We start from the raw sequence: 13,449 nt of genomic DNA, 5'->3' as shown, positions 1-13,449 counted from the left end.
GGAAGTTGGAGTTATAAGATATGAGTTGTAACACTGATGACTCCACTCACTAGCTCTTTAGACTCAGGCTCCTCACTTAAGATATAGTTTTCTGGTGTGCAGAAGTGTCGTATGAATAATAGTTAATATTGTCATCAAAATCTGGGTAGCATTCTTTTGGCATGGGTTAAAAAAAAAGTGCCTTATAAAGAAGGCGCTCTGTCATAAAGCTACATACTTTCAGACCATCCATAGCAACATAGGTATTTGTGCTAGGATGGATTTTCTGCAAGAAACCTATGTGAACAATAAATGCTTTTTTCTGGTATTTGTTTCAATCCCAAGAATTCACTATAGTACCTAATTATTCATCCTAGCACTCAGCAAGAGGGTCCACAGTCACAAAGAGAGCTGAGTTCATACTTGTTAGGTCCTAAGTACAAGTGACACCTGAACTCCCTTTAGTCCTGGAAGAATTTCACTGATTTGCACTTATTGTTATTATTTTTTTATAAAGTCTAGCTTGTAGAACTCTCCCTGGTGAGAATGAGTTTTGTGATTTTAGGCAGGTCTCTGAACGACCTCCTCCCAGGCCTCAGTTTTCTGAGATGTAAAAAAAAGGGATTTTACTTACATGATCTCTTGGGTAGGCCTCTAACATTATGTGTTTCTATGGTATCTTATATGCCTTTTCTGAAAAATCGTCCCTAATTCTAAATTATTTAAGAAAACTATGAAATAAGATCCAGTAGCTTTGGCAGGATGTGTGATAATTTCCTTTTCTTCTGGGTAAGTTAAAGCCTCTCATCCCATTGGCTAATTGTCCTACAAATGAGGATGTGAGTCTTAGCCAAAATAAACTTTAATGGCATTTAATGGCATTTAATGTTTACTATGCAGTGAATATATTCTTTCAGGTAGGACAGGTCTATAATCTGGCACTATATCTGAAATCCTGGTTTAGCCATAATTTTATAGGTCCTTAAAAACACGATTGTCACAATCTCCTCTCAAGAGAAATGAATTGATAACATAGGATCCTGAGTGGCTGGCATGTGAGTGACACCCAGCTATAGCATTTCACATCTAATCAAGGCAAGTGGGAATTCTAGTGGGCTTATTGTCTGTCTGAATCTGTTTGAATCCAGCTGGCTCAAATTCAGCCCCAGAGAGCAATGTGGATAGAAGATGGAAGAAAAAAAAAATTTAAGCCAGAGAACCAGTGTATGAGATAGTGCCTTCTACATTGTCAAAAGAAGTGCCTGGTGAGCAGTGGATTAGTTGCTGATTGGTTTCCTAAAATTTCTCAATGACTAAAATGCAACTTTCTATCCCAGTGGCCTTTAAAAATCTATGAAGAATGGCAATATATGCAAAATTGTACCTAGTTAAGAGCTAAAATTATATAACATGATTTTAAGTGGTGGGAGAGCACCTATGAGAAGGAAATTAGTGATGGTTGGAATTGTTAGGAAAACAAAGTTCCATGGAGGTAATGAGATTTGGACATTCAGAACCATGATGGGAGGGCAGCCCAGCCCTTTTAGAAATCAGTGTGAGCAAATGCTTAGTAGTGTAAGCGAGTGATGTCAAGTCAGGAGATGCTGGACCAGCTTAGTCAAGCACAGACAGAAAGTGCAGAGGGGAGGCGGGGTGGTTATAGTGGAAGAGATTACTCAGGTTCTTAAATGCTAGTATTTTATTTAGACTGGGTGCTGCAGGCAATTGGGAGACAGCTATTTTAGAGCAGTAGAATGACAGGAGGCGGCAATGCTAAGGGAAGGTGAGTTTAACAGTGGTATGTGAGAAAGAGATAAAGTATAAAGCTCAGTTTAGAAGCATGAGTGATGCAGAATTGGATTCAAGTCCTTCCCCTCCCCCCACCATGCTTCTTAGTCTCGAAGGGATGCCGTATTTCTCTAGGCTTGTCTTAAGGAAAGAACAGAGTTCCCAAGTGGAAGAGAATCTAGATGGAGGGAGCGGCAAAACAAAGGCAGAGAGGCTGGTGGGGGCCATATTCCCTAAAGGTGAACTGATCTGCTCAATATCACACTCTTAATGGTAACCAAGTTCTAGATCCCAGGTTTCCAACGTTTTTTCCACTGTGCCACCCTGCGTCTTTTCCCTAACTATAACATGACTCCCATTATTCAGCAAATTTTCATTCACTGCTAGTAACATTTTAATTTACAGTTTGTCCAGCATGAAATATGATTTACCTGAAGCCAATGAGGTGTCCAGTGGGTGTCCTAAGCTTCCGAAGGGGTAGTGACAGGAACACCTCCAGTTCCACCTCTGAGACAACTGTGGGGGTGGACCAGAATGGCACATCAATGGATTGCTGTTTTTGGAGCAAAATAGCTAGAGAATAAGAATTACTATACATGAAGCATATAGTTCATTTTCTCTGTTTTTTTCTTTTTTATCCCTATGCTTGTGTCAAAAGAGTGACTCTCTGAAAGAACATGTTTTGACTGCATCAGTAATCTTTTTCCGCCTCTTCCTCTCTACTTATTTATTTTTCTTTTCTTACAAGGACCACGCTTCTCCAATTCAAGAAGTACCTATGAGATGGGTCTAGACGGTTGGCCATGTATGAGTAGAATCCAGAATTTAAATCTAAATTTAGACAGTCTGAAATTAAGCAGTTTAGGAATATCAGCTCATGGTCCACATCCTAATCTCCACTCGAGCACATTAGGCTGTTTGACCTAAGTAGGTACCAGATGAAGAGATCTGACCTAATACTAAACTCAGCACTAAGCCCAACTTTTGTGCTTGCTGCAAACGATGTTCTTTGCTCTAACTTGTGTATATCTTTCCCCCTTGGTTTCTTGAACTGAATGTTCCAAGAATTACCAATTTAGTCATTAGCCATTAATAGCTTCCAAATATAAACTGGCACACGCCAATTAGACCCTCATGGGTGGCAACCCTGAATGAGAAATAGATTTCAGGTAATGATACTTAGGCTGGCATCTCTCCCATAGGAACCAGGGAGCATGGTTCAGAAAACTCAGTTGAGTAAAACAAATCAGGCCAGAGTCTTCATTAAGAACTTGAACAGAACCCAAGTCTCTTTTGAGGAACCAAAATAGTCAAGTCTCCACAGGTCAATGCTATTCCCACAGACTCTTAGAAGTAAGACTACATTTGAATTCTAAATCTTGCTGAGTCAAGCAGTATATTCTTTCAATCATGCTGCCCCCCAACATCTAGTGCAAGAGTTTGAAATGTCAAATACAATCTTTGACTTCTAATAAAATTGTATAATGAGAGGAGTAAAAAATGGCTTTCCCATATTGAAGAGGATCTTAAAATGAAGTGTGGCTGAAAGAAGTAAAAGACTAGGGCCAAGCAAGAGGGAACAGAAAGAAAAGCAGGGGTGTAGGGAAAGCTTGTTCAACCCTCAAAATTAGAAATGATTTCTGTGGTGCGTGAAGAAGGGAGTGCCTGTATCATTTGTAAAATAAGTTATTCATATATCCTGCAAATGGATGCCAACTTCTTATAAGCTGAAGGGTTATGAGCAGAAGCAACTTAAATATTTCATCTCTTCTTGCCCCTAGACTCTCTTTAAATTATATGTCCCTCTCTACCACCAACATTTTCTTAGTTGAAAGAAGAGAATGATAGGTATTTAGTGGAAGTACTTTGCTGTTCTGACTTGAAAATTCATTGCTTCCCCAAAGTTTAAAAACACTAGAATTATTTAGTCAGCCATTTTCTTAATCTGAGAAAAGATCTTTTTTTTTTTTTAAATCTAAGGAGGAATATGTCATTAAAAAATCACAGTTGTGTATTCTAATGTCCATTGGTGATCAGAAAATTAGATTTTACCTGCTTAAATTATATTATTAAACATTTATATATACATATGTTTACCATATTTGTATTATAAATTTATCCCAAGCATAGCTATTAATTTACAGATAACATATAAACATCTGTTCCATAAAGATTACTGTCACTTTGGAAATTTATGGTGTTGTAAAATGAAATTCTGCACCCATTTTCCTTAGGCGTTGTCACCATTCCTGTTTCCTGGGTTCGATACTTCAATGTCCATATGTCACTTGTCTTCCTTTTTCCTCTATTTGACCCATCACCAAGTTGTTGATATTTTTTTTTATTTCTTCATTATATTTCTTACATCCATCCTTTCCTCATTCTCAGTGTCATCAATGAGATTAGGCAACTTTTTTTTTAGCTTTAAAATTTTTTTGATGCCCTCCCAATTGTGTCTATGTCTATGTCAATGCCTATGTCTACGTCTATGTCTATGTCTACCTCTCTCTGTTCCTGAAAATGCTAGTGCTTAAACCTCCTAAGGCACCCACTGTTTCAGAACACTCTAGAATCTGACCTAACTTAGCTATGACAGGACATACATAAAGTAGGAAATGACACAAAGTAGAGGTGCCAGAGTGATACCGTTTAGTAGCCTAGTTATTGATAACAAGAAAAGAACAAAGGGAAGGCCAAATATTGTGGGTATGTCATTTGGACAGCTTTGCCCAGAACCTGCACCTTTACACTCCTTAGGGGTCCAATGGAGGGGATATGGACTCATGCCCAGTAAAGCTGGGGTGACTTTGGAAAGGTGATTCCTGTCAGTCACACCTGGGAATGGGTCATTGGCCAGAGTGGGTGTGATCACTGCTGGGTTGTGAAATTGGGATACTTAATTCCCTGAACAAAGGCACTCTCTCTCTCATGCTCTTTGGCTGCTCTTGGGCTCTCTCTTGGTTTTCTTGGGGCTCCTGTTGCAGGGGGCAAGCTCTCTTGGCTCCCCTGCATTCGCCCTCAAGGCCCACAGCCACGTGCACCCCACATACAATGGACTAAAGGACTGCAGTTAGCCTGATGGTGAACTGGACTTGCTTGCAACATGGAGCAGAATCCCTGGACACTGGCTTTGCTTTTAGCTCTACAAAATCCCCAGCTACACTTCTTCCAGGACTGGAGTGAGGGAAATGGGGCTTTAGAAACGCAAAGATGTAATTCCCCGCAAATAAAAATCACTCCTTCTCCCGTGCAAGTCTCAGAAAATTCCCTGTCTGGAGACATGGGAAGAACTCCGCCCCCAGCACCAGGGGGGAAAGGGATCCCTCGGCTCACGGATAACAGGAGGCCCATGCTCCTTCTCCCTCTCCCTTGTCCTCCGTCGCTCCTTTCTCCCAACCCTCCTGCTCTCCGTGCCCTTCTCTTTGCCCAGTGCCTCCCTCCATTGTGTTCCCAAACCGCATCTCTGCCAAGCCTCTGATTAAAAAATACCGGGTCTCAAAAAATGCCATATTCGGTTAACTCCAAGCCCTAGCCCAAGCCATTCTTTTCACGTGGGAAAAAATACAGCTATTTGAGCGTTGACTGTGGTCTATGCTCTGTGCTAAGCATCTTATTTTTATTACCTTATTTACCTTTAGGGCAGCTTTTTGTGATAACCATCGTATAGAGAAGGAAACAGTGAAAAAGATGATAAATAAATTGTCCCCATGCAGTTTATAGGTGGAGATGAACCACTGCTCTGGTTCATTAAGCAAGGTGTTGCCCAGCTCAGGTTCCAGCTTCTCCAATAGGGGGCTCTGTTGGCATCCCTTTTGTTTAATGAGTACTAATAATAGATATTTAACCACAAAATTCTTTTCATAATTACTAAGAATTGTCCTGTGTTCATGTCTTCCCCTCACAGCTAAACTAGATACACCTTCAGAGCCAACAGGGTGTCCTGTACTATTTTGTATTACTCTCTGCACTAGGACAGAAATACCTACACAGGAAGTGCTCGAATCCATGTGGGATAAATGCATTAACACATTGATGGAGTTTTCTTAAGCTTGTCCCTTTTGGCCCTGATTCTATTTAGAAGGCACATTATTCCTTAGGGCATCAACTCAACTGCTAAAAAGTAATTTAAGCTGTTTGATAGAGTATATTCCCCCAAGTCTCTTTAACTAAATATAGATGTCACATATGAAAAGGAAGGCGATAACACATGTGAAGCCTCTAGGTGTCTCAAATAAAAAATATTACGCATCCTGTGCTTTTCTTCATCTGCTGTATGCAGAACACTTTCCTTTCTTCTAGCAGCATGAAGCTCTCAAGAGGAAAAAAGGAACATGATTTGTAGGGGCCTCTCTTTTCTGGGATGCATTTCTTTTACATGAAAGTTAAAAGCTGAAGTTTTCCGAATTTCTGGACGCAACGCCAAGCACATCTGTTTACTAGGCCATTCTATTTAGGGGAAGATTGATTATTGGCAGGTGAGGGTTAAGGGGGAGGCTTTAAACTGGCAGGAAGTCTATTCAGAGGACATGTTATATTACAGAAAGGTGATTTTGGTGTTAAGCCCCATTAGTGATACGAGTTTGAAGATAAATCCACAGGTGTACACTTCTAAATTAACTTATCAATAGATGCACACTCGGCATGCAATTAATGATTTCTTACCATGACTCTGGGATATCTCATAAGGGTCTAACCAGTTTTATTTTAAATTAATATAGCAGATGTTGCCTCTGACTTATATGGCCATACCACAAAATTGAACAGTAAACAAAACTCTCTATAATTCAGATATCTGTTTTGGTTATTAGGAATATTCTGTTATTGCTCAGAAAAATGGGACGATGCTCACATTGGTATATTTTGGGCATCTTTCATCAAGGGAATGGATTCAGAAGGATTTTCCTGAGCTCTTCAGACACGCCTGTTTCAGGCCTTTTCTGTGTTTTATGACGTGGACAAGTTGCATATAGTTATTAGTAGCCTTATTTGCAGCTGGGAAAAACCACAACACAAAGTAATAAGCTGCTGGTTCGGGGTTTCAGTTAATTGCAGCAATATAACTATTATCTAGCAACAGCAGTTTGTAGCTGAACTGAAGATGTGGACAATGCCAACAAATGCTGGAGGTGAAACTGAAGGGGACACAATGAAAGCAAAAATACACAAAGGCAGAGGAAACTCTACATCGGAGTCAATTGCTTAGTAACAGAAAATTCAATAATCATAGTGTTGTAACATGCTTGGATATGTGATAAAACAAGCCCCCTTGTTACCATGGCTCCCTTCTCTTGCAAAAGTGTCTAGGCTTGCTCATGGGTTTATTATCCAGATGAAACTCAACATCTTTATTTTACTTTCAACCAGAGCCATCTGGGCTCTTCTGGTTCCCAAACTCTGCTCCCCCCGCCAGTCACTAGCCTTGTGTGAGAATTTAATTACTATTACATGAACTGCGTAGACTAATTTTGGGAGAGTCTACCTTTTCCAATGAAGATTTCTTACCCAGGAACATGATGTGACTGCTCATTTATTCATCGTTGCAATTTAATATCACCCTCACCTCCCCCACTACTGTTAAACAGTGACATGTCCTGGTCTCTTCGATTCACATTTTAGAAAATGTAGAAATAGCTTCCTGCCATCTGTGGCTGAATAGTTGAAAAACTCAGATTAGAAAAAGATATACCTTTGAAGGCAAAGAGGAGAGCCACATTTTTTTAATTAACAAACTTTTAACGCGTTATTGTATAGTAGTTCCTGGATCACATATTTTGAGGACAAAGAGGGCTGGTTTAGATGCTACCGCTGAAGAGGAGACAAGCAACATAACTCTCAGTGCTTGGTTTTGAAAGGTTTATAGACACGTTTGCTGGGGAGAGGGAGGGATCTTCGGAAAGCCTTGCCCTTCATCCTTGTGGAGTTCAGTTTCTTTCCTGTCCCAGGCCTGGGGCAGGTGCAGACCAGATGATCAGGATCAGAAAGAATATCCTTTGATCTACCCCAAGATCCTGAAATCTGAAATTGAATGACCAGTGTCCAAGGACCTATTTGCTCGGTGCATTCAGGCTTTGTGAGGTGATTTCTCAGCCAGCTGCCCTTGTGGGGAAAGGCCACGAATTGAAAGCATGTTTGATGGTGGGTGCCGAGTTTGGGAACAGACCGGCTCAAGCTGATTGCTTTCAGCTCTTTGTTAAATTCGGTTTGGAGGTGAAGGACCGCAAAGGTTCAAGCCCCTTGTTTTGTCTAAATGATATCTTGCTTTACCAATTACTTCTGGAAGCTTGACCTGACTCTCCACAATGTTTTGCCAAGTTATTATTTCTTTCTAAATAGTGAGCCGGGAGGAAGGAAGAGGAGCACATGACCCTTTGGCGAATCCCGCTCCCCATTGGGGTCCACAGCTCAGTCCTTTGTTTCCCCAGCACCGCAGCCCAGCGCCTGCTCTTTATAATCCTTTCATGCGGGACCCAGGACTCTGCTCCTCCCAGCAAAGTGTATTCAACTGTCACCATTGTCCCTACAGATCCATTAACTCAGTTCCTCCAAATCCCTAACTGCCCAAAGCAGCCCCCTCCCTCTCTCTCTCTCTCCTTCTCTCTCCTTTTTTCACTCTCTTGATCTCTCTCTTCCCCACCCCCCTGCCTTTGGTAGCAGAAGAAATGGCTAAAGACCCACCATAAATAGATAGAATTAATGATTGACATAACTGAGGTGAACACATTCATGCAACCTAGGTCTCTAGCTCTGTGTGCACTACCAACCTTTCTCTTCCATTTATTGCACAGGCGCTAAGCCAGGTGCTTAGTGCGTTTTCTGCATAACATCCCCAAGGAATGTATTCCTGTCTCCACTTTACAGACCAGGGAGCTGAGTGGTTAAGTCACCGGTCCACAGCCACACAGTTAGTGAGAGGCGGTCCCTGGATTAGAACACCAGTCTGTCTCAACCCAAAGACTACTTTCCTGCTTCCAAAATCAAATTTGAAATTATATAACATGGAAGGGCAACTAATAGATATAATTTCTACCATAGTTAGAGAAAACTGAAATAGATAAGGATTTTTCATATAGTACACAAACTTAATCTGGGGCAATAATTTTACATTCTGCTTAAGTGGCATTTTTCCAAAGCTGCTCCAAAATATAACCAAGTTTCATCATTTGTTTTCTTTCCTCTCATAGGTGGAACCAGAGGGAAAAGTGCCTGGGCTGTTTGAATGTCCCTGTGAGCTTGTCAACACACATTTATGAGTGTCTCCTGTGGGGCACAAATGTGGACTAGGCCAGTCCATGTTTTAGGAGTCTTCACTCTACCTGAGGAGTCAAGGGATAAAGAGGCAAAGTAGAAAGTAGGACAAAAAACAAGGCGATTGTACTAAGTGGAACCCATAAATAACTAATGGTCAGCTTCAAGGTAAGGAAAACATCATCAGGAGATGTAGTAGTCAGGGAAGGCTTCTTGGAGGAGGTGGAACTAAAGCTGAAACTTTGAAGGATGTGTATGTAGAAGTGATGAGAATTTGAAAGAACCATGTACATGAGGGTAAATTCTTATTTTGCAGACAACCAGATAGAAAACTAGAGTGGCTAAGTGTTAGAGAAGAGACCAGGAAGGGGGGATTGCTGTTGCTATAGGAATTTGGTGGGAGATCCGGTCAAAAAGTTGGGGCCAGGCCATCAGACTGAGAAATTTATACTTCATCCTGTGGGTACTGAGGTCCATGAGGGACTTCTCAGCTGGGAAATGCTTTGATGGAAGAAGTGTTTTGAGAAGTTCAGTCTGCCATGGCGGACCGAAGAGGGAAACGGAGGCAGTGGACCAGTTAGGAGGCTGTTGTAATGAGCCACATGTGATATGCTTATTGCACTGGAGCGGTAGCTGTGGGCCAGATGTGGGAGGTGTTTGAAAGGAAGACTCACAGAATTTGATGACAGATTAGCTATGGGGGTGAGAAGGGGGAAAAAAAAGCTACCAGGCTAATTCTCGTTCCCAGCATATTGAGATAGAACTGAAAATATTTTAAATAGAAAACCTATGAGGACCAGCTTTTTCCAAAATATATCTTCTTTTAAATACCACTTCCCCCCATGGATCTAACCTAAAGTAGGTAAGTTTACCTTATGACCCAAATCTTAATTTCATATATGAGCCTCTTTTTTTTCTCTCAAAGTCAATCATTATAATAAAAATAAGAATCCATTTAAAATCAGCTTCTTAAAAATTTTAATCCCCTTAAGTTTGCTCTGTGCTCTCCACACAAAAATATTGCACAGGGGAAAAAGGACCAGATGTCTGACCTGACCCACTGGTTGGCTCCATCCACATGGCAGTGGCTGGGGAAAGCTCAATACTCAGTCTCAGAAATTCGTTTCACGGATCTTTAAAAAATAAAGCATTTTATCTAAAACACGAAAGAGCCAAGCTCCTATCCATTCTCATAGATATATAGGTATACTCAAGAAAAAATGCAGTGTCACATTTGCCACTATCTCTCCTATTACAATGGAGAAATCTACAACAATGTTCCTGAAATCACATAAATTTCCTTAGAAAGAAACTTAGTAGAAGCCTTTTAGTTCTTTGACGAAGGCCCCTACTCATAGTTTACCTTGAGTTCCATGACTACCTGGATTAATGTATCCTAGTTTTCCATTCCACCATAAACATGGATTGTGTAACTTAATGAATCTGGCTTTCAGATCACATTTCACCTTGAGGATGTGTCCCCTTATTGCTCGCCACAATAGCTGGACGCATTGATAGTGTAGGCTGAGATCTGCACCCCAGTTGTTCTTCACTCCCTGAGCCAGAGATCCCCGGTGCTCAAACACTTTTACAGCTGTTGGAGTATTGATGGGAAATTCATGTGTGTTACCAGCCCAAGTGCTGTCAGGAAGAAACCAAATGTCAAACCAAGGTATGCAGAAGTCACCATAAATATGTCTCTGAATGTGTACCATCTGGAACGGTCGATTCAGAATGTGACAAGACACTGGGATTGCCCTGTGGGCACTGTCTTTCAAGCAGTCCCTGTAAGTGTTGCTCAGTGACTTCACATTAGGGGCACTCACACACAACTTAGCCTTCTCAAGGTGTGAATTGATTGTTCCTTAGCACTTCCTTGCTTGTTTCCATCTCGCCTAGTCCAGCATGTAACTGACTTGGGCCTGGGGTGGGGATTGGAGGTTCTCCCATATTGTCAGAATCCGGGGCAGGTGGCCTGGTGGTCAGTCTGCAACATTAGCAACATATGCTTGTGGGGCTCCTGTGGCTAACAGCGACTTGCCTTTGTTAGATGCCATCATGCCACACCTCACGGAGAAGCCCATCTGTGAGGAGGAACTTTTTCTCCTGAAATATTTCTGCGATGATAAAAATGACATCACTAGTCAGCACTAGCCCCGCCACATGCTGCGTGTAGTCCTAACCCTGCTACAACGTGGGCCAGTCATTTGCCTTTCTGCCTTTATTTTTTAAAACCCCAGTTCCATTGTAAAGCCAAAATGGAATGACTGGAATTCTAAAAGATTTCAGCTTATGAACTGAGTCCTATTTTGGTTTTGTAATATTGGGAATCCGATAATGCTCAGTCATAGTATTTGCCTGGTTATTTATGAAACTGTTTTCTCATTGAACTGCTGAGACCATAACCAGAGAACATTCTGAATCACGAGTGAACACTCCACTAAAATAGTGTTCGAATCATAACTTTTTAAAAAGGGAATTCAACACATCGACTGCCTGGTTGTAAAAAGTATGTATAATGCAACTTGAAACATAATTTTACGGGCACCTTTCTTCAGATGAATATAAAAATCACAAAGCACGAGCCATAAATCCTGTTATACAACCTATTAACCAGCTCCTATTTCAGAATAGCTTATAGACAGTATTATTCATTGAGTCTCTTCACCTGCAGTGAGTGAGAATAGTGTTGGGTTTCTCCACCAAATGTGCAAGTCCGGTGGGAGCCAGAGTCCTGAGCACCACAGGTACATGAATATTGATGAGGAAGGCAAGTCTGTTAGGGAGCAAAAGGAGTAGCTCACCGACTCCCCTAGCTTGATCAAACGTTTAAAAACTGGAAATTTTATTTTTTGATCCCTGTAAACACAGGGCATCCATGCCAAAGGCCTTCTTTATACCACACACTGAGCATAGTATAGAAACCCCACTGTTGTATTCAGTTCGATTTAATTTTGGTGGGTGCTCTGGGCAGAGGGAGTCGGTTACTGGCTCCTCACAGACACGATGACAACTCATTTTCTGTGGCTCAGGCACTGATGACCATTCATTTCCAATGACTAATTTATAATTAAGACCTTTTTTTAAAAAAAACACATTTGTTTATAACCAAGCCAGAAAATCTATTTACATTTAATTAACACTTCAGATAGGCCATTTAAAACCCATAAATGTAGTGACTTTAATGATCCATTACGGAGATGCTGCGGCAGTTTGCAATGACTTGTAAAACTTTCACAAACAGATCTGCAAATGAATTACCGCCCACTGCTCCCCTGCAGCTGCTGAGGGCTAAGTTAAAGAGCATGTTCCCACTTCCTCCTCTGCTGTTTCTCTTCTAGCTCCAAGCATTTTTGTTTTAAAGCTACGCTATCAGCTGCTCAGAGGGCCGTCGCCGCTCTTAAGGAGTTCTCAAACTTCAGAGCCCCATCTCCAAAAAGGTTTGAAAACACTTTGGGCTGTCATAAATCAGACATAATCAACATTGCAAAGATCGGTTAAGAAAGCATTTCATCTCTGTCAGCCACTCAGGAACAGTCCCTGACAAGAAGCTTTATAAATGGAGTAGTAAAATGCAACAGTTTGAAAGTGAATTTTTATTTTGCAACGCTAAAATAAAGGCTCTCTTGGCCTCATCCATCCTTTAGGAACAATGTAGAACTCCCGTTTTGAGCCTGCAACGAGGATGTTAAAGGGCACAAACACGGCTCCAAGAGGCATTTTCTTAGCTACACCTTCGAGAGCGAGGCAGGAGTGTTAGTTCTGCAAAGACAGCCAAGCACAAGCGCCGTCCCCTGTTATCTGTCAGCCGTACAATAGCAGCATTGAGAAGATAGTAACAACTGGCTTTGACAAGTGCGCTGTGCTAGCATTCCATTCAGAGAGAGAGAGAGAGAGAGAGAGAGAGAAAGAGAGAGAGGCATTCTTTGACTTTACCTGGAAAAAACCCCCCTGCTTTTCTTGGGGCTGCAGAAAATGAATGCCTCCTCCTGTTCCACGAGCAAAGTCGTCCTGATGCCTGCAACTCTCCCTTGCAGGAGACCACACAGCTCCAGCGAGGCAGCCTTCCTGCTCCTAATCCCCACTCGAACGTGATGACACACACTAACCCCAACCATCTGGTGGAACACGTCCTGGAGCACTCAGCGCCGCGGTGTGTCAAGACGGGCTGCCCAATCCAATTGCTGGGGCTGGTGCCTCTCCCGGCCGGGGCTGAGGGCAGGGCTGCGACTGGAGGTCTGAGAACTCCCGGCCAAGTAACCTGAGATTCGCTCGGAGAAAGGGCTGCTATAAAAAGAGAAGTGGGAGGTGCCAGGGAGAAGGTGGAGGGAACGGATTCTCCTGGTGGCCAGTTGTGCGGTACTTTTCACAACTCCCTGGGCTCCCCGGGGACGTTTGGGACCCTCCCTGGGATGCACAGAAACCCTAAAAATCTTT

General features: G+C 41.9%; 1 protein-coding gene across 6 annotated transcripts in view; it reads right to left on the bottom strand.

The window, feature by feature from the left end:
* SULF1 (sulfatase 1) overlaps window positions 1-13,243 on the bottom strand; it is a 136,758-nt gene extending 123,515 nt beyond the window's left edge. For 4 of the 6 annotated variants that reach the window (XM_087825430.1, XM_087825426.1, XM_087825425.1 and 1 more), the window contains exon 1: window positions 2,199-2,305. The gene's annotated coding sequence lies outside the window, so the exon portion shown is untranslated. Of the gene's footprint in view, window positions 1-2,198; window positions 2,306-12,948 lie in introns of those variants that run through there. The other 2 variants (XM_087825427.1, XM_087825428.1) reach the window with 2 other exon arrangements.
* Window positions 13,244-13,449: the final 206 nt, after the last annotated feature.

This window comes from Miniopterus natalensis, chromosome 16, assembly GCF_054644295.1.
Source record: "Miniopterus natalensis isolate mMinNat1 chromosome 16, mMinNat1.hap1, whole genome shotgun sequence".
Taxonomy (NCBI): Eukaryota; Metazoa; Chordata; class Mammalia; order Chiroptera; family Miniopteridae; genus Miniopterus; species Miniopterus natalensis.
Note: the sequence above shows the minus strand (reverse complement) of the source record. Positions and strands in the feature narration are given on the sequence as shown.